The sequence below is a fragment of the Diospyros lotus genome, chromosome 7 (genome assembly GCF_014633365.1).
Source record: "Diospyros lotus cultivar Yz01 chromosome 7, ASM1463336v1, whole genome shotgun sequence".
Lineage (NCBI taxonomy): Eukaryota > Viridiplantae > Streptophyta > Magnoliopsida > Ericales > Ebenaceae > Diospyros > Diospyros lotus.
Window position 1 is genome coordinate 20,237,690 of NC_068344.1, and position 27,645 is coordinate 20,265,334.

The window sequence follows — 27,645 nt, forward strand, 5'->3', positions numbered from 1 at the left end:
GAGATATTTTTAGCTTTCAAGAATTGCACCTTGGCCCAAAATTTTCGGATAATTTGCACTTAGGCCCTTGCAACTTAGTCATCGGGCTATTTTTTAATTGCATTTTAGCCCCCGAAGAAAGGATAAATTACGCTAATATCCCAAGATTTTAGGTAAATTACATTTTTACCCGAACTTCAATATTTACGATTTTACCACTGGCTCAAAAACTGATCATTTGTCTCAAGGTTTCTATAATCCCTTGAAAGGACATATTTCCTCAAGTATTAGAAGCTAAAAATCCCAAGTATTACATTATATTTCAGTTTTAAAATATTGGGCGTTACAATCGCACCGAGAATAATGGAGATAGGAACTACCCCGAACCCCTCAGAAGCGATTATGGAATCCATATCAGGAAGATCACAGCTCCGCGAAGAACAGGATAGGGATCCTGGCAATTTGAAAGAGAATCCTTACCTTAGCAGGAGGATAAAAAGAAAGGACCAGTAATAGGTAAGGGATCCATTGCAGGTACCTGGTTTGAGGTAGAGGAAGGTGATCGGCCATCGCATCATCATATAATGATTTATTTAATCATTTTTAAAGTGCAATGACTAATTTACTTCGAGTTAAAATATAGTGATTAATTTGACACTTGGCCAATGAGCACTTTATTGGGTTCAAAACAAAAGATACAAAAGCTACAGACATTCCAATGAACACTTATTAAAATTGGACAAAGATGAAAGAGGTAAGCTAGTGGATTAAAAGCTATATAGAGGAATGATTGGCTCTTTACTTTATTTAACTATCTCTAGCCGATTTTCTTTTTAGTGTAGGACTTTGTGCATGGTTCCAAAGTGCTCCAAAAAAGTCACATTTGGCAACTGTAAAGTGAATATTGAGATACTTAAAAGGCACTCCCAATTTAGGATTATAGTATTCTAGAAACTCACCTCTAGCTTTTCATGCTTATTCTAATGCAAATTTTGCTAGTTATATAGAGTAGATAGAAAAAAGTACTAGTAGTACTTGTCAATTTTTAGGCAATATGTTAATATCATGGTCTTCCAAGAAACAAAATTGTGTAGCCACTTCTACCACAAAGGGAGAGTATGTATCTACTGATAGTTGTTGTGCTCAAATTCATTAGATCAAATAATTGGAAGATAATGGACTTTACGATGATCATATTCATATTAAGTGTGACAACCCTAGTGCTATCAACCTTTCTAAATCCAATGCATCATTCAAGGACAAAACATATTAAAAGTAGGCATCATTTTATCAAAGACCATATCATTAAGAGAGATGTTGTTCTTGAATATGGGAGTACTAAGGACCAACTAGTTGACCTTTTCACTAAGCCACGAGAAAGAAATCAACTCTTCAATATTAGAACTAAGTTAGAATTAATTCATCTGTAATGTTTTATGAGTGCTGTACTTATTTCATGTAATTGGATTAAGTGCTAAATTGTTTTGTTTACTGAATAGTTGAATTCTTTTGGCCTTTACTCAGGTATTTACTTGAGTACCACAAAGTCATACTTGATTATTTTGGTGAGATACATAAATCACTTAGTTTGTAATTCATAAATACTAGAGTATCAAAATTAAACACTTGAGTATCAAACCCAAATATAAAGTACATGATTCAAGGGCTTGAAATACACGAATATCAAAAAGTAATACTCAATTATTGTAGTTTCCACTCAAATATAAAGCTCGCATAAGAGACCTAAGGTTCATTTTCCCCCAAAAGTTAGTTGAGCCTTTTCCTCTCCACACCTCGTATGTCTTGCATCATCTACTAACCTAATCTCAACTATTTTACACTTGTTTTCCATTCGATAAGAACGTTTTATTCCCTCTATTCGTGCATTCATCTATTATTTTTCTAGAAATGACTTTGAAAGTATACAAAGAGTGTTTTCCCAAGAGAGGGTGAATTGGGTATTTCAATATTTTTGGTTTAATGAATGATATAAATAAAAAACTATTTTAAGATATTGCTATGAGCATAAAATGAAGACTGAAACAAGAAAATCAAATGCAAGTGCTGAAGTAAAACTTTGCTAAAAAGAAAATCAAAATGCAACACACAATATATTTATAGTGGTTTGTTTGACCAATTATCTACATCCACTACCTTGGCTCCTCACTAAGGATTTCAACAGTTCACTTAACTTTTACAAGTTTAGCTATAACCTCAACTTTTTCTAGGAACAATTGTAACCTCTACACAACTTTTACAAGGAGTAGTTGAAACTTTTACAAGTGCTTTTTAATAGCTCAAGCACAAACCGTAGAGCTTAAACAAGAAGATAAGATAGTTGAAATACTTGGAGAAGCTTGTGTAGTATGACACACAACAAGAAGTTACTTCTCACAAAGAAATGAGAGATTGTAAGGATGTAACAGTTACAAGGCTTACTCTCTTTTTGATAAAAATGTATGACATTGAAGGCTTTCTTGGCTTGAGAATGGTATTGAGAGATATTCAGATCTGTTCTACCACTTTGTTTCGTGTCTCAACTCCCTTTATATAGCTTTTCCCTTCTTAAATGCTTTTGACTTCTTATCCGTTGGATAAAAGCTTCATACTTGAAAATCTGAAGAAATATTCCTCTTTTCTTGGAAAAATAATGTTTAGAATATGATTTAATATTTAATTTTCATGCCACAAATATGAGAGTGTTGTTTTTCTTTTGATGATGAAAAAATTTATATCTTTGGAATTTGAAAATGAGATATATTTTATCGTTGGAAATCGAAAATGCAAAATCCAAATAATGCCAAAGGATAAATGAACTTTTCATAGTTAAAAACTGTTAATAGTCTTACAAACTATCGACCGTTTTAGAAAAAAAAAAAACACTATTTTTAGGCTTAGATAAATGAGTTATGCAAAATAGTTGATTGGTCTTGTGAATTGTCGATAAGGAATTTTCATACTCCTTGTATTTTTTTGTAAGTTCTAAAATGTCGAACATCACTGTAACATGTCGAAAGTTTCTTAAAACTATTACCCTGTTTACTAAAACAATTAACCATTATTGTGAATCTATCGACCGGTTGCTTAATCCGTCAATTGATTAGCCAAAGTCATAAGAGGGTTTTAGGTTTCTCAATGGAAATAGTCAACCATTTTGAAAGACTGTCGACAGTTTCTTCATTGACAAGTTTAAACACCTAATTTTTTGCAAGCATTAAATGCTCCAAAGGCTCTTGAAACGATTAAGACCTCAATACATAGGTTCCTATGATGGTCATTTCTAAATTTTTTGGGATTCTGTGTGTGTGTGGGAGAACTAAGTGTAGGATTGGATGGATGTTTGGTTCTAATCTTCTTAGAAGATGAGGGAACACTAGGTGATTGTGTAATACCCCAAGTCAAAATAAGTAATATATCAAAATATCCCATATTTCATGATGTTAAAGAGTTAAGTTCTTATTGAGTAACTTGGAGTTATTAATTTTGAATTTTAAGTATCATAATACAAATTAATTTAATATTTGAGGGTGTAATTGCAATTCAAGAGATACCCAAATGAAATAAGGATGGAATTTGGGGTTTAATGTGTATTTTTTCTTATATCATAGTGTATTATATTATATATATATATGTTCGTGTGTGTGTGGTGGCCTAGCTTATGCGAAGCTTCATTGCCAAGTTTGCTGCAAGAGTAATGGCTAAGGTAGTGAAGTTAGTGGAGAAACTATAAATAAATGGAGAAGTTGAGAGATTTTGGGAAGAGATTGAGAGAACCGTGGCAGAGGAAGTAACGACCATGGCTAGGTAACAAGCTGCGTAAGGCGGTAGGAGGCCGTGTACGGCCGGTGGTAGCCAGGAGGGTGGTCGTGGTGGTGGCGTGCACAGGAGGTGGCCGGTGGAGGGAGTGGCTATTGCAGCAACTGGGTGCGACCATGGTAACAACGAAGCTACTATTACAGTAGCTGGATGGAGAGCAGGGGAGGCCGACGGTGGCCATGGTAGCAACTGACGAGGACAGTGGTGGGCACGTAGGAGGTGGCCGACAGCTGGCATGCACAAAAGATGGCCGGCGGTTGGAGTGGCAGTGCGGGGAAGAAGAAAGGAAAGAAAAAAAGAAAAAGAAAAGAAAAGGAAAAAAGAAAAGGGAAAATGAAAGAAAATAGAGAGATTGAGGGAAAAAAATGGAGGAAAATAGGAAAAGCTTCTGAAAAATTTTAGAAAATTCTAGGAATTAATTTGGGGCTAGAGGAGCATGCTCGAGACTAGGAAATTATCTAGGCACTTGTTTTGAGGTCAGGGCATGCATACTGAGGAAGCCTGAGAGGCTAAGTCAAGGGTACGTTGAGTTTCCAAACTAAGTCAAGGGTATGTTAGAAGCCTGACACGAGAATCAAGATATTCTGAGATACGTTTGAGGTAAGTGGTTCGATCCAAAACTCGGTTTTATGTAAATGGTTTTGTCATATTATCATACCTTGTTATGCTATGCATCATGTAGACTGTATACAGATGTTATGTTGATAAGAAATGCATATATTCATTGGTGAAGTTTATTTGTCATGCATTGTATGTTTATTTGGTAACATGGAAAATCGACAGTCTATTATGGATGTTATATGACTGTTAGTGTAGGTGCTCTAGATCCAATCAGATTGGACATGTTGTACACTGACAATTGTAATCATGTTTTTTATTTGAATAAGGAGTTGTTCAAATTCACAAGAAGTCATTCTATTAGTTTCTTGTTATTATTGTAATAACCAAATGAAACTAGATAGAAGTCCATATGATGCATACTGTGATTAATCTATAAAGATGTGAGATGATGCATCACAGTTTCTAGACATCATTAAATGTCACAAGTCGTAGTAATGTCAACAATGAACATTGACAATTGCGGTAAGACTTGTATGTGCTATGTTTTTACTATATGATAGCAATGGGGATCTCACACCCATAGGCATGGGGATGCCTAGAGAAGTACATAGGTGACCAATGTTGGAGAACGTGTCACTGAACATGACTCGCCATGAGAATCCATTTTGGTTATATGTTGATGGAATTCTCATACGAGATGGGTGTAACTAATCCTTGGACCTGAGGTTGTCACAGTCATCTCATAAGAAGACCGGTATGCTTTGACATTGTTTTGATGGACTTAGACATAGGCTGCACGTGGGCGATCATTGGGTATATCGTGAGGCTTATGGAGATAGGTGTATAACTAAGATGGAACTTGTCTATCCCTTGATAGAGGATGATGTATCTAAGGCACCTTCGGTGGATATTCACTTTAAATCCATGGCCATGGTGAAAGAAATCAATAAGGAGTTATTGATTCACTTTCTATTAAGCGAAGATATCCGGATGACCGAAGAAAAACTCATGTGATCATAATCAAGCAACACATTGCCAGATTTGAGATCTTATAAGATACATTGACGAGAGAATCGAATTACACGGTAACCATGCTCGTGAAAGGTTATTTGCGGATTATGAATCCTTCTGAATAATTGGGTAGGCACGACGCCTTGCTAGAGGTCAATCTTGTCTTATGTGTTCGTACCGACACATTGCCAACATATTTGAAAGCCTAATGAGTCATGCGCAATAGCCACGGTCTCTGGCTTAAACCAGGAGAGCAGACGTATGGTTAAATGGGACACTTCGGCAAGAAGTTATGCCGTTGAAGATTCTTATGGAAAAAGAACAAATAGACGTAATAATGTCGATATGACGAGGAGTCGTCATAAAGGAAAGAGTTTCCTAAAATGGCAATTGATTAAATTAGGAAGGAGTTTCTAATTTAATAATTTTCTAATTTAATAATTTTCTATTTGTTAGAGTGGCAAATAGAAAATAATATACATTTGGGTTTAAGTTAATATTTGTACTAAATTGTATTTGGGTCAAATATTAAATTAAATATTATATTTGAACTAAATTAGATTTGGGTCAAATATTAAATATTATATTTGGGCTAAATTAGATTTGGACCAAATATTAAATAATAAATATTTGCGCTTGAATTAGATTTGGGCTAAATATTTTATAAATGGATTTGGGCCACTAATTATATTTCTAGTTGGACTAGAACAAACTCATTTAATTAAGTTCCTAATTAGACTAAATTAAATGGGCCGGCCCATATCCATTAGGGTTTAAAAAAACCCTAGAACTCCTTATAAATACCTCTTTATGGGTTGCCTAAACTAGAGAGTTTTTGGTATAGTTTTTCAAGAGTTGAAAAACGTATTGCCATTCATTCTTCACCGTTTCTTTTTGGCATCGATTTGAAATGTGGGCATTCTTTTCCATCCATACACAAGCCGTATAAAAGAGAACGAGCTAGCACTCCTATTCCGCTATCTTTGCCAACGGACGCGTGCCGCGTATCACGAGTTAGAGGCCGGACACTTGGATAGCACGAATCCGCGAACGACTGAAAAATCTAAAGGTTAGATTTATTTTATTTGTATGTGAATAATTTAATTCTGACGTTGATCCAATTGCCGGGATCGGGGTAAGGTTCAAAATTTTGAATTACGTTGCTTGCGCTATAGGGATCTTGCTTTTCTTTCAATTACATCCTAGCCTCGGAATGGAGGTTACCTCAGAAGGAAGGTTGTAACATGATGGTTAGAATGCTGTTTCATCACGGACGTTGATGAATGCCCGGCCTTAGAAGGGAGGTTGAAAAATGATGATAGTAAAGGGATTCCCCGTGGTCACTAAAGGAAGGTGAAGAGACGATGTTATTATTGCATTTTTCATTTATACTCAAATTATGTTTATTATGAATCCCTTACTTAGATGATTCAACATTTAACTTGGGCGATACTCCTAGAACATTCAAACATTCCAGTTGGGGCTTGCAGCAAAGGCAAGGAAGTGGTTGGAATGTAATAGCATGAGATGTCATGTCCAGTGGGTTTGACAAGTTGTCCCTATATTTTACTTTTTCATGAAGATTTGGTTATGTTTTAGTCATGTTGAGAAACTTATGTTCCGTTGATGAGCAGTCTTGTAAAATAAAAGAATGTTATTTACTACGAATTATGTTTGAGGAACGATTATGTAATACTGTTATGGTTTAATGCTATTTTTGAGGTTCGATTCTTAGCTTCTGCATTTGATGTTTATGATAATTTTTATTTGAGATAGATGAATGAAAATTTTGGAATGGATATGAGGAATGATATGGTTTAGCATTAGTTTTGAAAAGGAAAAATTTACTATCCCAGAATTGTTCTAAGTTATAATATGCCCGGGAAAGTGGGGTGTTATAGATTGAGTCTCATTTTGTTTGGGTGCCATTTGGAATGGTTCGAATTGGATTCGAAGAATATTGAATTCTAGGGTTTTGATGATAAAATGATTCGAATGCAATGAAGATGATGGAGAATGACTAGATTTCATGCAAGAACAATCGAAATTGAAAGAAAAGGACCAATAGGATTACTTGGAATTGATGGCCAAGAGCTAGGGTTTGAGAGTGTTCTTCGTTAAATGAAATATAATTGAGTAGCTAGGTATTTATACTCACATGAAATGGTCGATTGGAAACCCTAATTTTAAAATGTGTAAAGATTTTTACTTGACTATATTTGGATTTTAATCGAGTATGGTTTGATGATTAGTCGATTAATATTTGTTTTTACTCGAGTAAGGATTCAATTTTTTAACTGCTTGACTTATACTTGAGTAAGGATTTTTTTTTTTTAGTTGATTAAAGATTGCTTTTTAGTCGAGTAACTTGCTTGTTACTCGAGTAAGGTTCACCCTTGAAACTACATTCTCTCTATTTTGAAAATTACTCGATTAAACTCTAATGTACTCGATTAAGAATTTACGATAGTCGATTAAGATAATTTTTTACTTGACTAGATCATGACCTAACTGAGATATTCAAAATCTACTTGATTAATAATTGTTTTTTACTCGATTAACACATGGTTTTTATTCGATTATTTTGATTCAAGTTTCAACAACTCCTAACTCAGTCTTGATTTTTATGAACTAATTTTTCTCTAAAGGATTAATAAGAATATCAGCCAATTGATTTTTTTGTTGGCACATAATACAAAACTATATCTTCTTTTTGAACATGATCTCTAATAAAATGATGCCTAATTTCTATATGCTTAGTTTGCCTAATTTCTATATGCTTAGTTTTAGAGTGATGCATAGGATTTTTTGATAGATTTATAGCACTGGAATTATCACATTTGATAGGAATATGATTTACCTTAATTCCATAATCCTTTAGTTGCTGTTTGATTCATAAGATTTGCACAACAACTGCCAGCTGAAATATATTCAACTTCAGTAGCAGAGGTAACTACATTGTTTTGCTTTTTGGATAACCAAGAGATCAATATACTTCTAAGCAATTAACAGGTGCCACTTGTGTTTTTTTTTTTATTCACTTTGCATCTAACAAAGTTTACATCAATATAGGTATGAAGTTCTAAAGTATAATTTCTAGAATACTATAAACTTAAGGAAGGGGATCCTTTAAGATATCTGAGAATCTTGTTTATTGCTGTTAAGTGAGATTCTTTTGGGTCACTTTGATATCTAGCATAGATTGCTACACTAAATAAGATATCTAGCCTAAAAGCAGTGAGATATAAAAGAGACCCTATCATACCTCTATACATCTTTTGATCAATTGATTCCCACTTTCATCCTTGTCCATCTTGATATAAGTACTCATTGGAGTATCTATGGACTTTTCCTCATTCAGAGTATATTTCTTTAGAATATCCTTGATATATTTAAATTGGCAAATAAATATTTCATCCTTTAGTTATTTTATTTGTAATCTTAGAAAATAGTTTAGTTATCCTACCATGCTCATTTTAAATTCAACTTGCATTACGAGAAAAAATTCTTTACATAGGTTTTCATTTGTTGAACCAAATATGATATCATCCACATATATTTGAACTATACGAATATCTTTATTATCCCTCTTAATGTATAAGGTTGTGCCTACATTGCCTATTTTGAAATTGTTCTTAATGAGAAAATTATTTAAAGTTTCATACCAAGCCCTAGGTGCTTACTTAAGTCCATAAAGAGTCTTGGTAAGCTTATACACATGATCCTTAAGAAGTGGATCCTCAAAACCTGGGGGTTGTTTTATTTCATGGCTTCAGATTGTCGATAATATTGCCAAGCCGTTGAAAATTTATTGTGATAACTCTGCAATAGTATTCTTCTCTAAAAACGACAAGTATTCCAAGGGTGCTAAGCATATGGAATCAAATACTTGGCTGTTAAAGAAGAAGTTCAGAAACATACAATGTCAATAGAGTATATTAGCACCAACCTTATGATAACAGATCCTATGACAAAAGGACTGCCATCCAAAATATTTAATGAACATGTTGAAAAGATGGGTATTTTGAGCATTATGTAATTTGACTTTATTAAAGTTTATGCATTTGACACTTTGATTTCATATATTTCTTAAATTCCTGTTTTCTATTTGTATACATAACCGTTTAGAATAAAGTTGACAGGAATAATTAAAGTTAGACCGTTATGATCATCTTCATTAAAGGTCATGTTAAGTTGGAAGTTAATGTTGTGGTACATGGAAGGGACTGGGTTAGAAAGAATTGGCACACAACTGCCATGATCCGCATTAATATTTTAACTTAACAATGACATTATGATAACTAAAATAAAGAGAATTAAAGTATGATTGTTGTTTCTTATTAAATCATAAAGGTAATATCATATGAGCCAAGTGGGAGAATGTAAGAATTATCTTTTTGTGGCTCACATGATAATTAAGAATTTATCTCATCAGCTAAATCAATAACATTATCTGGTATATTACAATAATTAATATTTATAAGATATTGTGGTATTTATCTGATAAAGTAACCAAATCCAATATCAGATATGATTGTGTTAATCTGATGAGATAAATATAAGAATTTAATAAGATAATGGTTAATCCTAATTCTATTTGGTTTAGAAGATGATGATAATAACTCCTAAGAGTCTTGATGGGAGACTGCTTCTACTATTATAAATAAGGTGTTTGGTCCTCTCCCTATCCAACACAATCAAAGCAATTACAGTTATATTGTTCCATCATTACGGTTGAGGTGAAGAGGGATAAACCAGATTTCGACATTTCGTCCTTAGTTGGTATTTCTCATTACGACATATTCTTTTATGGATTCAGGTACGCATTTAATTACAATTTTATGTGATTTACATAAGTTTTACGATTATGGGCATAATGGTTAATTATATGTTATGTATGTCATATAATATTATTGTAACTTACAACTTAAACCCTTTATTGCGAGCATAGGCTAGTAAAAACCTAATTGCCTCAAGTCTTGCTATGGGTGAATAAGTTCCATCAAAGTTTATCCCTTCTTCTTGGCTATGTCCTTAAGCGAGAAGTCTAACTTTATTTTTGAATATTATTCCATGTTCATCCATTTTGTTCCTATGGCTTACATATCTTTAGTGAAGGGAAATGCCAACACTTGGTGGTTCATACAAGGGTTTTAGTCGATTTTCAATTTTTTTTTGAAAACAACGTAAAATAGACAGTGAAAGAAAACAAGAAGGTAAGACCCGATATCTAACAACCATTTGCAAAATGAAACCATCCATAGGGCATTTAGGAAGTATACCTCACTAGATGATCTCATTGATGCTGTGAATGCAGAAATGCAATCGAGGCAACTACCGTTCTCTCCAAATACTCTCGAAAAGTCACGTGTTACTTTGAATGTAACAACCAGATGACCAGTCCACCCTTACTTGCATAGGGGACTGAGTTAGTCCACGCTCCAAGTAATCGAATAACCCTACATGAAGCGTATATGCTAGAGAAGCTTCCTTATAGGTGATGGATGTTTTAAATGGGCTTAGAAAAAACAAAGACCCAAGTCCAAACAGTCTTACTGTTGGAATGGGATTGTTACAATAGCAAATCATGAACGAGCAATACGGAGTAAAGGAGAAGATGAGGGAATTAGGCTTTTTGGAAATTAAAGAGAGCTATTGGTCGAGAGAGAAAGCAAGGTTACAAAAACTAGCAAAAGCTTTTACTTTCTTATTCACTTCCTCTTATATAGCCAAACCTTAGCTCTTACTCATGCACCAAATCAGACAAAACTGACTAGGAGGGAGAGGGGAAAAGAAGAGAGAGGGAGAGGAATGCCTTCTGCATGCCATCCTTCCCTTCGTGTTTCTCCAGTATGCTATTGCTCCATTTCGTTACAGAAAACAACAAGAGAGCGTTGCCGATCTTGACCCTCGCTGTAAGAAACAATCAACCTATTTTGAGGAAATGGTCGACCGATTTACACCAAATCAACAAGGTTCAGCTAAGTATGAAAAAGCCTTTTGATATAATTAATTGAGCATATGCTCATATTAGTCGAGTATTCTATAAAGCTTTTGAAGACAAAGTAATCGAGTAATCCTTTGTGATAATCGAGTAAAACTTTTGGACAATATTTTCAATCTAAGTAAGTTTTTGATTAAATCGATTATTTGCTTAGTATGCTTTTGAAACAATTGAGTATTGAGGTGATTCAATCGACTATCATAAAATCCCTACTCGAGTATGTTTTTATAAAGCTCTATTGTTGAGCCAAATAGCTCCAATCAACCTATTGTGTATTTTGATGTTTAACAAAACATAATTTTAGTAAAATTATTTTTGGTATATTTAAATCCCCTAATGGATTTTAGATATATCTTATGGTGAAAAACTATTTTAAGTAGTATAGTATTTTGTGTATCAAAATAAACCAAGAAATGCTATTTGTTCTAAGTAGAAGATTAACGCATTATAAGGGGGCATATAAGAAAAGGTTTTCATTTTGAAAAACTATCGCTTGGTATTTTGAGAGCTAATATTCATTGTTGTTAAAATGATTTTTAGTGAATTTTTCAAGAAATAAAAGGTATGTATTTTGGAAGTGATAAAATCATTAAATTTTGAATTTATTTTAAAACCAAAATTCTATTTTCTTATTATTATGGATTTTAATTTTTTAGATATTTTTATTGAATCCAAATGGGGGTACTTTCTTATTTACATTTATGTATTAAATTAAATGGAAGGTAAAATATAAATTAAAGAAAATGTAAATATATTGTACTGTATTCATGCTATGGATTGTATCTTCAAAGCAAATCTAATTTTTCTGAAATTTTGGACTGAGAGTCAACTCCCAGTGAGGGACAATCGACTGTGTGTTATGCAGAGTTGAGATAGCCAAGAGCAGATTTTGGCAAGTTGACTGGAAGTCGACTGTAGGCCAATGAGAGTCGACTGTCGTTTTCGAGAGTCAACTATGGGTGTCGTGGAGTCGACTTTCTGTTAGAACAGTTGACTCTCAGACTCTAACGGTGGGATTTTTTTAGTCGTTACAAATTCGTTGGAAGCTCAAGTATATATATCTTCAAGAGATTTTCGGAGAAGGCTAATGCACTATTAAGATCTATCATTCTAAAGCACACCTAAGCTCAAAGCAATCTAAGGCCCAAAGCGTTAAAGATACATCATTTGGAGCCTAAGGCAAAGCAGAATAAGATTTCTTCTTGTTGTCAATTCTTGTATCATTTGTTCATTTTCCTTGTAATATTTGTTCTCGTATTAATCTAGGTGTTTTGTTGTATTAGTTTTCGGGGTGAGCTAAGGGGAAAACCTCGGTGTTGTATAAAAGTTTTCTAGGTGAACTTGTTGGAAAACCTAGGTGTGGCTATAATGGAACCTCAAGTGTTGGGTTTGACCTTGAGAAAGTGGACATAGGTGTTGGAGACACTAAACCACTATATATCTTATGTTAATATTTTGATTGTTTGTGTACTTATATTGCTATCACTCCCAAACAACATATATATTTATAACAAGTATTTTCTTTGTATAAGAAAAGCTTAAGAGTTTTCAAAAGGGAAGAATTCAGTTTAATAAGTTTTTTTCTCTTAATTCCCCCCTCTTGAGTGGCCATTGTGTGTTAAGGGACCAACATCTATTTCCTAAAGCTAAATCAAGTATGGTACTTTTATAATCGAGTATTGATTCCTCACCACTCAAGTAAGCTTTCGAGAAAATTGAGTATTTCTATAGCTATGAATTCTAAGCATATTTTCAATCAAGTAAATGGTTTGTATGCTTTTCAAAATAGTTTATTATGTGCTTTAAGCAAAATCATTTTTCAATTGACTATTAATATCCTTATACTGGAGTGCTTAGTGCATCCCTCTGTTATATCAAATTTAATCAAGTAAGGAGTCCTTTTTTAATCGAGTATCAATATTTTGTACTTGAGTAAATCTTTATGAAAATCAAGTATCTTTTATACCAAAAAAATTGAGCATATTTTTAATCGATCGAATAAAGCTTATTTTCAATTGACTAATGTGTTTAGTCAATCGAGTAAATATATGAGTTAGTTGAGTAAAGAAAGATTGGTCTCTGGCAAAGTCTTTGATCTTAAAGTTAATCGAGTATCTAATGTTTTTACTCAAGTAAATCCATTTGTGTATCTGGTCCTATGACCGGAAGCGACAAAGTTATCTTGTGCATTGGTATCGGAGATTTGCCATTGAGCGGAACCATCCGAAGTAAGATGTGCGAATGCTTAATGTGTGGTCTTCGGGCAGTGGTGTATGAAGGCAGATGTTTACTGATGGAATCTATTATCTTCCATCATATGGGGGTGAACATCTTATGTGGTTTTAGTTGGTTGTGGTTGGTAAAACCCTGACCAGGGTGAGTATGATCGGTAAAGTGCTACCAAAGTCAAAAATTGTTCCAATATGCTGCCTCAATCACACTGTACTAGATCTGACATATTTACCGAGTCTTGTGAGTTTAATTAGCCCATGACTCTCACTTGGTCAGAATGTTAGTTAGTGGAAGGATTATAAAGCATAGTAATCGAAGAACCTTGATAGGTTCATCTGAAGTTCAGACTTTCATTGCCGTTATGATTATCTTGAGTCCTAACTAGGGGATACTCAAGATCTTTCAGGGTGCTATAGGGATTTAGAGAGATCTTCTTAGTAGGTCAAAGCGTTCGACCGGGGTCAAAGAGTTGACGTGTCTTGTCTGCTACGTGTCTATGAACCTAAAAAGTCACACACACACACACCAAGTGTTGTGCCGATTAGTGATCCATCGTTGTAAGCATGTTCTTCTTCATTAAAGTGTTTAATGATGTCGGTAGCGGTTAAGCGTTAACCTGTTAGATCAAATTGTATGGGAGACCGGTAAATGTTGGCGAGGCACATCGTTGAGAGTTAATAGGGCCTTGGATTCACTATGAATTAGTGAAAAGGCTATTAATTGCGAATATCGGGGCCTAAGTGCAATATCGAAAAGCTATTAGCACGAACTGTCAACCGGTTGGATCTGTCGACCGTTTCCTAGATGCTGTCGATTGTTTGTTTTGGAGCTCAGCTTCCCAGGACACTCACTATATAAGATAATGGAGATGGTGGAGGGGGCACCGAGCTTGGACGTTTGGAACCTTGGAGAATTTGGAGAGAATTCCATTAGCTCATGGCTACTTCTTCTTTCTCATTCTTCCTCCTTGTTCTTGCCACTCCATCTTGTTCCTCCATGGCCACAAGCTTCAAGGTAAGTTCTGTTAGTGTAGGTGCTCTAGACCCAATTAGATTGGGCTTGTTGTACACTGACAATTGTAATCATGTTTATTGTTTGAATAAGGAGTTATTCAAATTCACAAGAAGTCATTCTATTAGTTTCTTGTTATTATTGTAATAACCGAATGAAACTAGATAGAAGTCCATATGATGTATACTGTGATTAATCTATAAAGATGTGAGATGATGCATCACAGTTTCTAGACATCATTAAACGTCCCAAGTCGTAGCAATGTCAAGAATGGACATTGACAATTGCGGTAAGACTTGTATGTGTTATGTTTTTGCTATGTGATAGCAATGGGGGTCTCACACCCATAGGCATGGGGATGCCTAAACAAGTACATAGGTGACCAATGTTGAAGAACATGTCACTGGACATAACTCGCCATGAGAATCTATTTTGGTTATATGTTGATGGAATTCTTATACGAGATGGGTGTAACTAATCCTTGGACCTGAGGTTGTCACGGTCATCTCATAAGAAGACCGGTATGCTTTGACATCGTTTCGATGGGCCTAGACAAAGGCTGCACGTGGGCGATCGTTGGGTATATCGTGAGGCTTATGGAGATGGGTGTATAACCAAGATGGGACTCGTCTATCCCTTGATAGAGGATGATGTATCTAAGGCACCTTCGGTGGATATTCACTTTAAATCCATGGCCATGGTGAAGGAGATCAATAAGGAGTTATTGATTTACTTTCTAATTAAGTGAAGATATTCGGAAGACCGAAGAAAACTCATGTGATCGTTATCAAGCAACATATCGCCATACTTGAGATCACATAAGATACATTGACGAGAGGATCGAATTACACGGTAACCATGCTCGTGAAAGGTTATTTGCGGATTATGAATCATTCTGAATAATTAGGTAGGCATGATGCCTTGCTAGAGGACAATCTTGTCTTATGTGTTTGTACCGACACATTGCCAACATATTCGGAAGCCTAATGAGTCATACGCAATAGGCACGATCCCTGGCTTAAACCAAGAGAGTGGACGTATGGTTAAGTGGGACACTTCGGCAAGAAGTTGTGCCATCGTAGGTTCTCACAGAAAAAGAACAAATAGACGTAATGACGTTGATATGACGATGAGTCGTCATAATGGAAAGAGTTTCCTAAAAATAGCAATTGATTAAATTAGGAAGGAGTTTCTAATTTAATAATTTTCTATTTGTTGGAGTGGCAAATAGGAAATAAAATATTTTTGGGCTTAAGTTAATATTTGGACTAAATTAGATTTGGGCCAAATATTAAATTAAATATTATATTTGGACTAAATTGGATTTGGGCCAAATATTAAAATAAATATTATATTTGGACTAAATTAGATTTGGGCCAAATATTAAATATTATATTTGGACCAAATTAGATTTGGGCTAAATATTAAATATTATATTTGGGCTTAAATTAGATTTGGGCCAAAATATTTTATTTAAACCTGTAAAAGGATTTGGGCTATTTAATTATATTTCTAGTTGGACTAGAATAAGCCCACTTAATATTCTAATTAAATTAGAATTAATGGGCTAGCGCAATCCATTAGGGTTTTAGAAACCCTAGGATATTTCACTATAAATATCCCTTTATGGGTTGTCCAAAATTGAAGGGTGTTTTTGGTGTCGTTTTTCAATAGTTGAAAAACGCATTGCCGTTCACTCTTCCTCGTTTCTTTTTGCATCGCTTTGAAATGTGGGCGTTCTTTTACTGTCCATACACAAGCCGCGCAAAGGAGAACGAGTTAGAGGCCGAACGCTTAGACGGCTCAAATCCGCGAACGACTCGATAATCTAAAGGTTAGATTTATTTATTTGTTTGTGAATGATTTGATTTCGACGTTGATCCAATTGCCGGGATCGAGGTAAGGTTCAAAAATTTTGAACTACGCTGCTTGCCCTGTAGCGATCTTGCTTGACTTTCAAGTTCTTGATCCTTTTCTTGGTAGCTTGCTTTCCCATCTTGGACCCTAGCTGTTAGACAACGAGATAACAACTTATGGAGTAGCTCTAGCTTCGGGTCACCTTCTCCAAGTAAGTGCTAAACGTACTCTGGGAAAGGGTTCGGTGGCAGCTCAGACACTGACTAGGACATCCACATTTGAGGAGGCATGTTGGTCACCTAACTTGCAGGTACATGGGAGCTTCTTAGAGCAACTTCGTGAACAACTAGCAGTAGCGAAGCTTGGTCAGAGGTATTTTTGAAAACTCCATATGGTTGGTTTTGCATTTTGGGTATGTGGATGACTTATACCAGGTCTTGCAAGGGTCGTTTTTGCTTCCGTCATATGTTTGGTTTTGAAAATGTTTTAAAAATTGGTATCCCTTGCATTGATCCACCAAGTGTTGGTTTTTTGGGACACGCCCTTTCATTTGTTAGTCTAGTAAGTTTAGCTTAGTAATCGAGTGAGAAATGCATAGTCTCTATAGCTTCTAAGTTAATCGAGTAATGACTTGATCATACTCGAGTAAGCCCTATAGATAATCGATTACTTAAAAAGTCCAATCGAGTAAGCGCTATATTAGTCGAGTATCCTTAAATGTCAATCGAGTAATTGGTGTTGAATTTTGAAAAATATAGTCATTACTCAGAAAAGAAAAAGATGACAGTTTTGATTGTTAGAGCTTTATCTCTTTATTTTATGAAGTTTAACTGTGTTTTCATATAAAAGAATGATAAATATGGTTATACATGGAGTGTAAAAATGCTTATCTTTATAATATGCATATCGTTCTTAACTAATTTGACTATTATCAGTCAAATCAAAGAAGGTGTGAGTATGTTCAGGTATCAAGGAAAATTCCAAGTCTCAAGCTTATATAAAAGGCTAAGTGCTGCAAGAGATCAAGGTTGATTAAGAAAGTAAAGTGAGCCTAGGTTGATGTCCGAGTAATGCCAAGTCAATCCAAATTTAGACACAACAAAAGCTATGCTTTTCAAGCCAATGATTCACTACTTGAGTGATTAGGCCTTCATGATCATCTTTCTCACTTCAAGCCATTATTTGGTAAAGTTTTCATTTAGATATTCTCAAACTAGATATTAGATATAAGAGAGTTGAGTGCTTTATTCATTCATATTCTCAAAACTCTCTTTTGTTTAAGAGAATGTTTGAAATCATTGTATTATTCTATATTTTCTCTTGAGAAATCCTTTAACAAATTTTGTGAAACTTGTAAGTGTTGAGTGTAGATTTTGATGATTGATGATTGATGATTGGCATGTGTGAATGTGAATGTTCATTTATATTTTATGTACTAACAAAGCATGAAGCCTTCATAAGGCTGACAAAGCTATTCTCTAGTGATTTCATGATACAGGTTATATATGGAAACTTTTTATATTGTTATAGAGATTTCATTGTATATGGAAACAAGTTTTTAGAGAGCTTTCTAGAAATTTGAGTATTTGAGCTATGTATGGAAAGTTCTTCTTGGAATGGAAAGTCTAGAAGATATATATATGGAATCATTGTTCATATATGGGAAGTTCAAAAGATCTATATGGAATGTTTTGAGGAGATTGGAGTAGTCCACTATATGAAGTTGCCATATATGTAACTTGGTGACATGGCATTGTTAACATGGCATTTTGATGACATGGCAGCCACGTGGAGCACACTCATCAAGGCTACATCATCTCGTTGGTCAAGATATGGTAAGAGAATCATGGAGTAAATTTAAAGGTTCCTAGAAGCTTCTCTACTCAATTAAATATAGAAGAATTTTTTGAATTGCATTCAAATGGAGAAGTTAAAGATTCAGCATTATTGTTCAACATTAATAGAGGAAATTAAGGTTTGAAAATTAAACTTTGATTGATATTACTTTCCTTTATTGCTGATTCTCTCTCATTAAAAGGATACGAAGACTCAAATCATGGAATCAAGTATGCTACTCATTATGGCTAATTGATATCTTCATTATGGGAGAATATTCAAAGGATATCTTGCATATATTCAGCTACACAAATTGATTCTCTACTTGTCAACATTTTTTAGTATGGAAACTTGATCAATTATGAGCTTTTGAAGTTATAATTGATATCTTCATTGTTGGACAAATTTGCTTCATTATTTGAGAATATTGGTTGGATTTTACACCATTTGGAGGTTTAAATTCAAATTTCAAATTAGCTATGCTTGTTATGGAAGCTAAGGGGCCAATTGCACAATCAAAGGAGTTTGAAGATCAACTAGAAGTCAGAATTGATCATTTTTTATTTGATTTCGATTTTGCAAGAATTATGAAAGGTTTTGATGATATTTTAATCCTTAAAATCAGCCATGCATTAGTGGAATTGATTTGCTCATTCAAGGCTGATTGGAGATCAACAAAAGTTAAAGGTCTTTGATGATCAATCAAGTTAGCTGATTATGGAAGGTAAATCAAGAATTCAATATGAAGGGTTGAGATTGGCTTGAAGACTTGCCACATGGAGGGCTAAGATTGATCAAGAAAAGCTTACTCTAACACTATATAAAAGGATCTCTTAAAGGCTTTGGAACAACTTTTGGAAGCCCTATTATTTTCTACTTCATTGGCCAAGATTTTCATTCTCTCTAAGTCTTTCTTTTCCTCTATCTTCTTGAGAGAAAACTAAGAGAGTTCTCTATGCTTCATTGTATTATTTTGAGAGAACCCTATTTCTCAATCTCTACTATTCTTGTATCTTGTAAAGAGCGTACAAAATCCAAACTAGTGAGTGTAAGACTCCAGAAGTAGTTTGGTGGCGGTGAAGCCAAGTGAAGGCTTTGGTGGTTGTAACAAAAGTTTCATATAGTGGATTTGGTTGAAAATCCTAAGGAAGGAAATCCTTAGGTAGTGGATGTAAGCCATAAGGGCCGAACCACTATATATCGCTGTGTTCTTCTTCTTTTCATTCTTACTTATTCTTGCTTGCTTGATTGTTTGTTTTTGTGCTATCTGAACTGGCCGAATCCTTAGGCTTACATTTTTGTTGGTTATTATATTCTGATTTGCTTTAATTGACCATTCTTTGTACTCATTCAATATTCCATTTGGTTTATTTAAAGTCTTGTTATTGTGTGCATTCAAATCACATGCTTTCACCAAGTTGTAATTTGAAGAGTATATTGGATCTAAGCACATACTAGCACAGCTGGTGGATATCATATTATCCATCTAGTATTTAAGTGCTTCCGTACTCTCAACTACAATTTTGGTTTGTATTAAATTTGTTTTCTCATATATATACGTGCATAAGTTTTGCATTAGAATTTTTTAAAAGGTGTCAATTCACCCCCCTCTTGACTAGGTTAGAACTCAACAGTAAGAGGTTACGCCTCATATTTTAAAAGGCAATGGTTGTGGCTAAACTTAGCTATGAAAATGTCTCATGTAAAGGTTATAGCTGCTTCTGTAAAAACTGAGGTTCCTACTTAACCCGTGAAAAGTGGAGGTTATAGTTGAACTTGTAAAAACTATGTATGGGTTATAGTTGAGCCTTAGAAGCTAAAATCCCATAGTGGATGTTTTCAAAATCCTTAGCGAGGAGTTAAGGTAGTGGACTAGTGATGTAGGCTCACCTACAACCCTTAATGAACACACTCAAAACTCAAATTGCAAACACGAAAAAGAATCCAATTCTTATTCCCAAAGCAACCAAAAAAAACCTACAATGACTGAAAAGTGTTTAAAAACGATGCCCTTGCGAGCTACAGACTCCAAATAGACTGGACCTTACAAAACAAGCCCAAAACAAAAACATAACCCAAATGTAAAATAAAGAAATCATAAATAATCATAAAAGAGAATTTCAAATGGCTAAAACACGATATTTCAATTCAACTTGTCAAGATACCCCAAAAGCATATATTATGGGCTGAAAACGAATACTGTATGCGAATTCTATGCCTATAATACCGAACACCGACCTCTACGACCATATCTTCGAATTCTTTCCATCGTGCTTGTCCAGATATGCTAATGTAGCTTGATTCACATCATTGTCCCTAGGGGAAAAGTGATTTGTCCTCAAATCTGGAACAATAATGTTAAAGCCATCTTCTTCGTCCTCGTAAGGAAGCAAATGTTGCACATTGAAGACATCAGAAGTGCGGATATTACTGGGCAGCTACAATCTATAAGCATTGGGATTGATCTTCTCGATAATCTCGACCAACCCAATGGTGCATGCAGTTAATTTAGAACACTCATGGGCAAGAATACGATCCTTTGTCAGAACTATCCAAACATAATCCCCCACCTCAAATTCCACATGATGCCAATGACGATCTTCGGATTATTTGTACTTGCGGGCATACTCAACCAAACAGGCATGAGTTTTGTCATGAACGTGCTATAGATCATTAACAAAATTAATAGCCAGACCATGTAATTGGGTTTTTGAAGGTAGAGTAAGCAAGTCCATCGGAACACATGGTAATACATTGTAGACGACCTGAAAAGGACTAAAGCCCATGCTGCGATTTTGAGCATGATTATGAGTAAACTCTGCCTGATTGAGGCACTGATCCCAAGAACGGATGTTGTCACCAACCAAGCACTATAAAAAATCACCCAAAGACCAGTTCACGACCTCAGTTTACCCATCATTCTCTAGGTGATAGGCACTATTGAAATTAAGTGAAGTATTAACAATCTTCCATAAACTCTGCCAAAAATGATTGAGGAAGCGAGTATCACGATTTGATACAATAGAGGTTGATAGACCATGAAGACGGTATACCTCCTAAAAGAATAACCATGTTACATTAACTGCATCTGTTGTTTTCTTGCAGGGAATAAAATGCACCATTTTGGAGAAATAATCAACCACCACAAAAATAGAATTGTAGCCCTGCTACGGTCGTGGCAACCTTAACATGAAATCCATACTAATATCCATCTATGGTGTAGAGGGAATCAGAAGAGGATGATAAAGACTTGTATTAGTGGCCTTTCCCTTTGCCATGTGACAAACCTGACACCATTCTACAAATCGTCCCACCTCACGCTAAATAGTCTGCCAGAGAATGATGCAGTGATGAGGGCTACAGTTCTATCATGCCCCACATGACCCTCCCCATGAAACACCTCAATTAATTTTAGCTAAAGACTGTAATTAGGAACACACACCTGAACTCCTTTGAAAACAAAATTGCCCTCTAGAATGAATTGAGGACGTGGGCACCAAAATAGATGGGAGTAGATAGGACCAAAATACGGATCATCAGCATACAAAGAAGCAAAAGTGTCAAACCCTTGCATTGCAACCTAAAGGTGAGTTAATAGGCCATGATGATGGCTCAACGCATCTGCCACCTTATTAGATGACCTTGCCTGATGTTTTATAACAAAATTGAACTGTTGCAAAAAGGCTATCAAGGCTGCTTGATGGGTGGATACAGAATCCTGACTACCCAAATGCTTCAAAGCATTGTGGTCACTGTACAAGATAAACTCTCATTGAAAAAGGAAATGCCTCCAATGTCGAATGACCTTAACAATGACAAAGAATTTAGCATCATAAGTGCTATACCTCTCTTGAGCCCCTGTAAGCTTTTGACTGAAATAATCCACAGGTCTGCCATCTTAACTAAGAACTGCTCCAATGCTCAATTTTGAAGCGTTATAATGAAGAGCAAATGGCTTAGAGAAATCAAGCAAGGCCAAGACAAGTGCAATAGTCAACCGTTCCTTGATCACCTCAAATGCCCTCTTAGTTTTCGGTGTCCACTCGAACTTGGCAGCTTTCATATAATCAGTTATGGGTGCCATAATAGTATTGAAGTGCTTAATGAACCGCCGATAGAATGATGTTAACCCATGAAAGCTCTGCACTTCCGTGATAAACTGAGGACGAGGCCACTACCGAATTTCCTTTTTTGAATCCATAGCTATGCCATTAGTAGACACAACATAACCCAAAAACAAAACCCGATCAGTGAAGAAAATACACTTTTGAGGGGTTGCATAAAATTGCTCGTTACGCAAGACTGCAAGAACCTCTCGCAGGTGACAAGAATGAGCCTTTTCTGATGCACTGTATACCAAGATATTGTCAAAATAGATAATCGCACATTTACTGATGAATGGATGCAAGGCTTGGTTCATCACACACATGAATGTACTAGGAGCATTGGACAACCCAAAAGGCATAACCAGCCACTCATATAGACCCTCCTGTGTCTTAAAGGTTGTCTTCCATTCATCCCCTAGTTGTACCCTAATCTGGTGGTATCCACTCTTCAGTTCTACTTTCGTGAATACAGTCACTCCCGCCAATTGAATAAACAAATCATCAAGTTGAGGAATGGGAAAACGATAGCCCACTGTTATCTTATTGATGGCTTTGCTATCCACACACATCCTATAATTGCCATCATTTTTCAAGACAAGTAGCATAGGTACTGCCCAGGGATTGAGGCTTTCCTGAATGTAGACCTTACTTACCAACTCCTCCACTTGCCTCCTTAACTCTTCATGTTCTGCGGGGCTCATACGATAATGCGGGTGATTTGGCAATGCAACACCTGGAACTAGATCAATTTGGTGTTGTATATCTTGTAAAGGAGGAAGACCTTCTGGTATATCATCCAGAAATACATCACGAAACTTAGCCATCAAAGCGACAGCGTTGGGGTGAAGACTTACCCCCTCGGCGGCTATAGGAACCGCCGACACTCCCGCCACCTTGGTTCCCACCAATAACAAAACCACTCTCGCCTCTAACATCTCCCAAACAAACAATGAACGGGAAAGAAGATTGCTACTATCCCCAATTGAAGGCATGCATGAAGGCTCCTTAGAGGGTAGTAACACAATTTTCTTGCCTGAAATTGAAAAGCTATAAGCATTACGCTGGCCTTTATGCTGCACATCCCAATTAAATTGCCACAAATGACCCAACAGTAAATGACACGCATCCATAGGCACCATATCACACTAAACTGTATCACAATATACATTACGAATGGAGAAGGTAACCGACACACGCCGTGTGATAGAAATTTCATTACCTTGCTTAAGCCACGAAAAATTGTAAGGTGTCAGATAGGGCTCAGTTGGTAAGTTCAACTTTTGAATAGCTGCCTCGGACATAACATTCTCACAACTGCCTGAATCCATGATAAATCTGCAGACATGCCCCCTAATAGTACAAGTAGATTGGAAAATATGATTCCGCTGAAAATTGTTAGATGGATTGTGCGGTGTGAGACACGTTCGTTGCACTACCAAAAGGGGACCCAAGTGTCTAGTCAACACTTCTTCAGTTCTAGGCTTTCACCTTGGTGAATTGTTGACCGAAGGTAGAACTGTCAATCGTTCTGAGCAAATCCTAGAAAGGGTCGATACGTATCCTTGAAGCTGTCAACCGTTCTCAGCAAAATCAAAATTGATTGATAGCTTGCCTTAAATTGGTCAACAGTTTCTTTGAATTGTCGACCATTTTGGGCGCTGTCAGAAAATTTTATGTTTTTCAGTTACTATTTTGATGCAGTATGATTACTATGTTACAAAACTGATTAATACTCATGATATGAGATATCACTGACTCAAAAAATGATGCATATTACATTAACATGGATATTTTTAAAAAATCACCATTATATTTAATGAGATTGAATGGGTGGGTGATCATAGACTTGATGCAATGTGATTGTATGAATGAATGGATGCATGTTATAGGTTGTTGCCAAAAATACAACAATTAGAATTTCGATAATGTAGGGAAAACCTGTGTGCAAGGTCAACAGGGATAGTCTCTGAGAGGGTTGTTACTAGAAGGACTGTTATCAAGAGGATTGTTCTCGAGAGGGTGGTCTTCTGAATCTTGAGGTTGTCTTACGGGCATAGTCTCTCAGAAAGGAAAAGCAGGGGCTGCTGAAAGGATCTTCTGGAAAGGAAGGGGATCTCTTGGAAAAGGTCTCTCGAAAGAACTAGATTTTTAGGCAAATCAAGTACATGAATTGGCTCTTAGAAAGGATCTATTACTCCTTTCAGAAAGGATGAGTTCAGATTCTAGAAAGAAATTAATATTTCTTTCGGGAATGTGTTTTGATGGACCCAGAAAAGACTTAAATCTTCTCAAGGAAAAGGAGTTTGGCTTCTGAAGAGGGCTGTAACACGAAACAAGATGTTAGAAGGCTCGCGTGGATGTTTACCAGCAAAGACCCTCCGAGGCTCAAGTCAGCATCTTAAAGAAAAGTCTTATGGAAAGAACAAATGGGTGCTTTATAATATGAAAAGATAATAGGAATTACTAGTCTTGGAATCTAGTTTTGGACCAAAATAAAGATTTTGGGTGATCGTGTAATAACTTTTTTCTTTTAATTCATTCAAAATATTATGTGAATGAACCCACTATTGAATCTTGATGGTCCCCAAATTCCATTTTCATGACTATAGCTTGGCTTTTATTTGAGCTTGGATCTTGAGATCTTGATGGGGACAAGTGTCAAGGATCTGGAAGGGCACGTCTCCTTACATATTATTTTCTAGAAAGAACCTATTTCTGAAAGGATCGATTTGGAACTCACCCAAAAGGATACTCGCGGGTGTCCCCTAAAAGACTCATTTTCGAGAGAGCTGGTTGTTTCCTGCATAAAGGGATGTTTTTGTTGAAAACCTTCTTCCCGAGAGATCTCTTTCCTAGACAACTATCTCCTAGAAAGGTGGTACAACACATGTATTCACTTGGTCTGTAATTATTATATTCATTCTATTTTTTGGGACTGTAATGAGACATAAGTCTCCTTGCAAATTTTATTTTAGTAGAAAAATGTATAGTACAAATTCTATGTAAAATGAAGGAGCCATCAAGAGTTGGTGACCCAAGGAGTAAGAAGGCCGAGAGAGATCCACCCATGAGATGGGTGTTGCCCCTTTATGTGTTTATCCCTAAAATGCTATTGATTAAGTCTAGAGGCTCGGATTTAATCAATATGCATCCATGATCACCCCATATGATTGTAAAAGTTTATTTATGTATGAGATACATGATGGAAAACTTAATGCATTTGCAAAGTGAAATCTCAAAAATAAATTATGAATTTATTTTGAATGCATGAGTTTATTTATGTATAAGATACATAATGGGAAAACTTAAAGGCATGCGCAAAGTGATACCTTATAAAATAAAGACATAAATCTTTCCAAAGTGATACTGTAAAGAAGGTTTATCGTGACCCTCCACCATCGTGGGAATTCGTCGCTCGATTGGGTGTACCCAACATACCACCAAAGTGTTGAGGGTGCATTTCATGAGAGTTGACTGAATTTCCTATTTAAGCATTTGATGTTGCTGGTTACCCCATATGGATATAGCCAACATACCACCAAAGCTTTGAGGTCATATACATTTCAAGTGGATCACTGGCTGAGACGGTGGGTCTTGTTTATGTATGTTACTCTCTAACATACCATTAAAGCATTGAGGAATAGGTGGCGTATGGGTCAGTGAATTGAACCTCACATGAGACGTGATAAGCAAAAGTTTCTTACTCAAATATGTGGGTATCCCAACATACCACCAAAGTGTTGAGAGGTATTCATGTAGGATAAAACTCGAACACTTGCCATGAGTCCCCTTAGGGATTCGTGTTTTCCACCATGGGAAGTGTGGGATTTGAAAAATTGAGTGGGAGGTACCATTTGGTTTGAGACTGAAGCTAAATGGATTATGCAAGATAAATCAAACTGACAATCACTTATTTATTTATGCAACATTTTCAAAATGACACTTTCAAAGCCTATCGAATGTCTTTTGGACAAAAATACTTTAATTGGGCTTAATTTCAAAGATTGGCTTTGTAACCTAAAACTCATTTTGGGAATGGAGAAACTTCTTGATATCTTGGATCGACATGTCCCTGAATCTCTTTTTGAGGGCTCTAGTGAGGAGGAATGAGTTATATGGGAGGAAATAAGGGATCATGACTTGAGGGCTAAGATGTATATCTTAGCGTCCATGTCCAATGAGCTCCAATGTCAACATGAGCACATGGTTGATGCTCTAGCATGATTGTGAATCTGCAAGAGCTCTATGAGAAACATAGTCAAACAGTGAGATATGAGATATCCAAGCAATTGTTTAAGGCCAAGATGGAAGAAGGTACTGATGTGGGAGACCATGTACTCAAGATGATCAGTTTGATTGGTTAACTTGAAGTGCTTTGAGTGCCTGCTCCCAGAGTTGTTAAATATGTTGACAACTGCCCAAGCCCACATCAAAAGAAAGAGGCAAGAAAGAGTTCTTGCAATAGCCTCATCTTTAAGACCTTCTAGGAGGAAGAAGAGTTCTTCCACTAAGAAGAAGAAGCTCGGGCCAAAAAGGAAAGTCTCCAAGGGCAAGCACAAAGAGAAGAGATCGAGGGGAAAGTGTTTCCATTGCTAGAAAGATGGGTATTGGAAGAGGAACTGCTCAGAGTATCTTGCTAGCTTGAAGGTGAAGCAGTTTGAGAATCAAGGATCAAGTATATCTTCCTTATATGTTATTGAGTTGAGACAATTAATGTGATTGGTCATTCTCTTATCTATTGGATTCTTAATTCAGGTGCAACTTCTCATATTTGTGTTTGCTTATAGGATCTTGAGGAGAGTAGGCCTCTTGGGAAGTGAGAAATTGTCCTTAGAGTAGGGAATTATGCTTTAGTGGAGCTATTAGCTATAAGGACATCTTTTATTACTCTCAATTCTGGGCATGTACTTAATTTAAAAGTTTGTTTGTATTTACCTAATGCTTTCTAGAATGTAGTGTCTATTTTGAGGCTTGTAAGAGTCGGTTATGAACTTTCTTTTACTTCTTATGCATGTCACATTCATTATGGTAATGATGTAGTTGGCATGGGTATTATGGTGAATGGTTTCTATATATTAGAGTTGTATGAGAGTGTCAGATAGAAGGATGTAAATGTTGCATCCACTAGTAATGGGAAGCGTTCTAGTAATGATGACGTTGACCTTAAACACTTATGGCATCTTAACGAGAAGTATCAGCGAATTTGGTAAAAGAGGATTAATTGATTCAGTA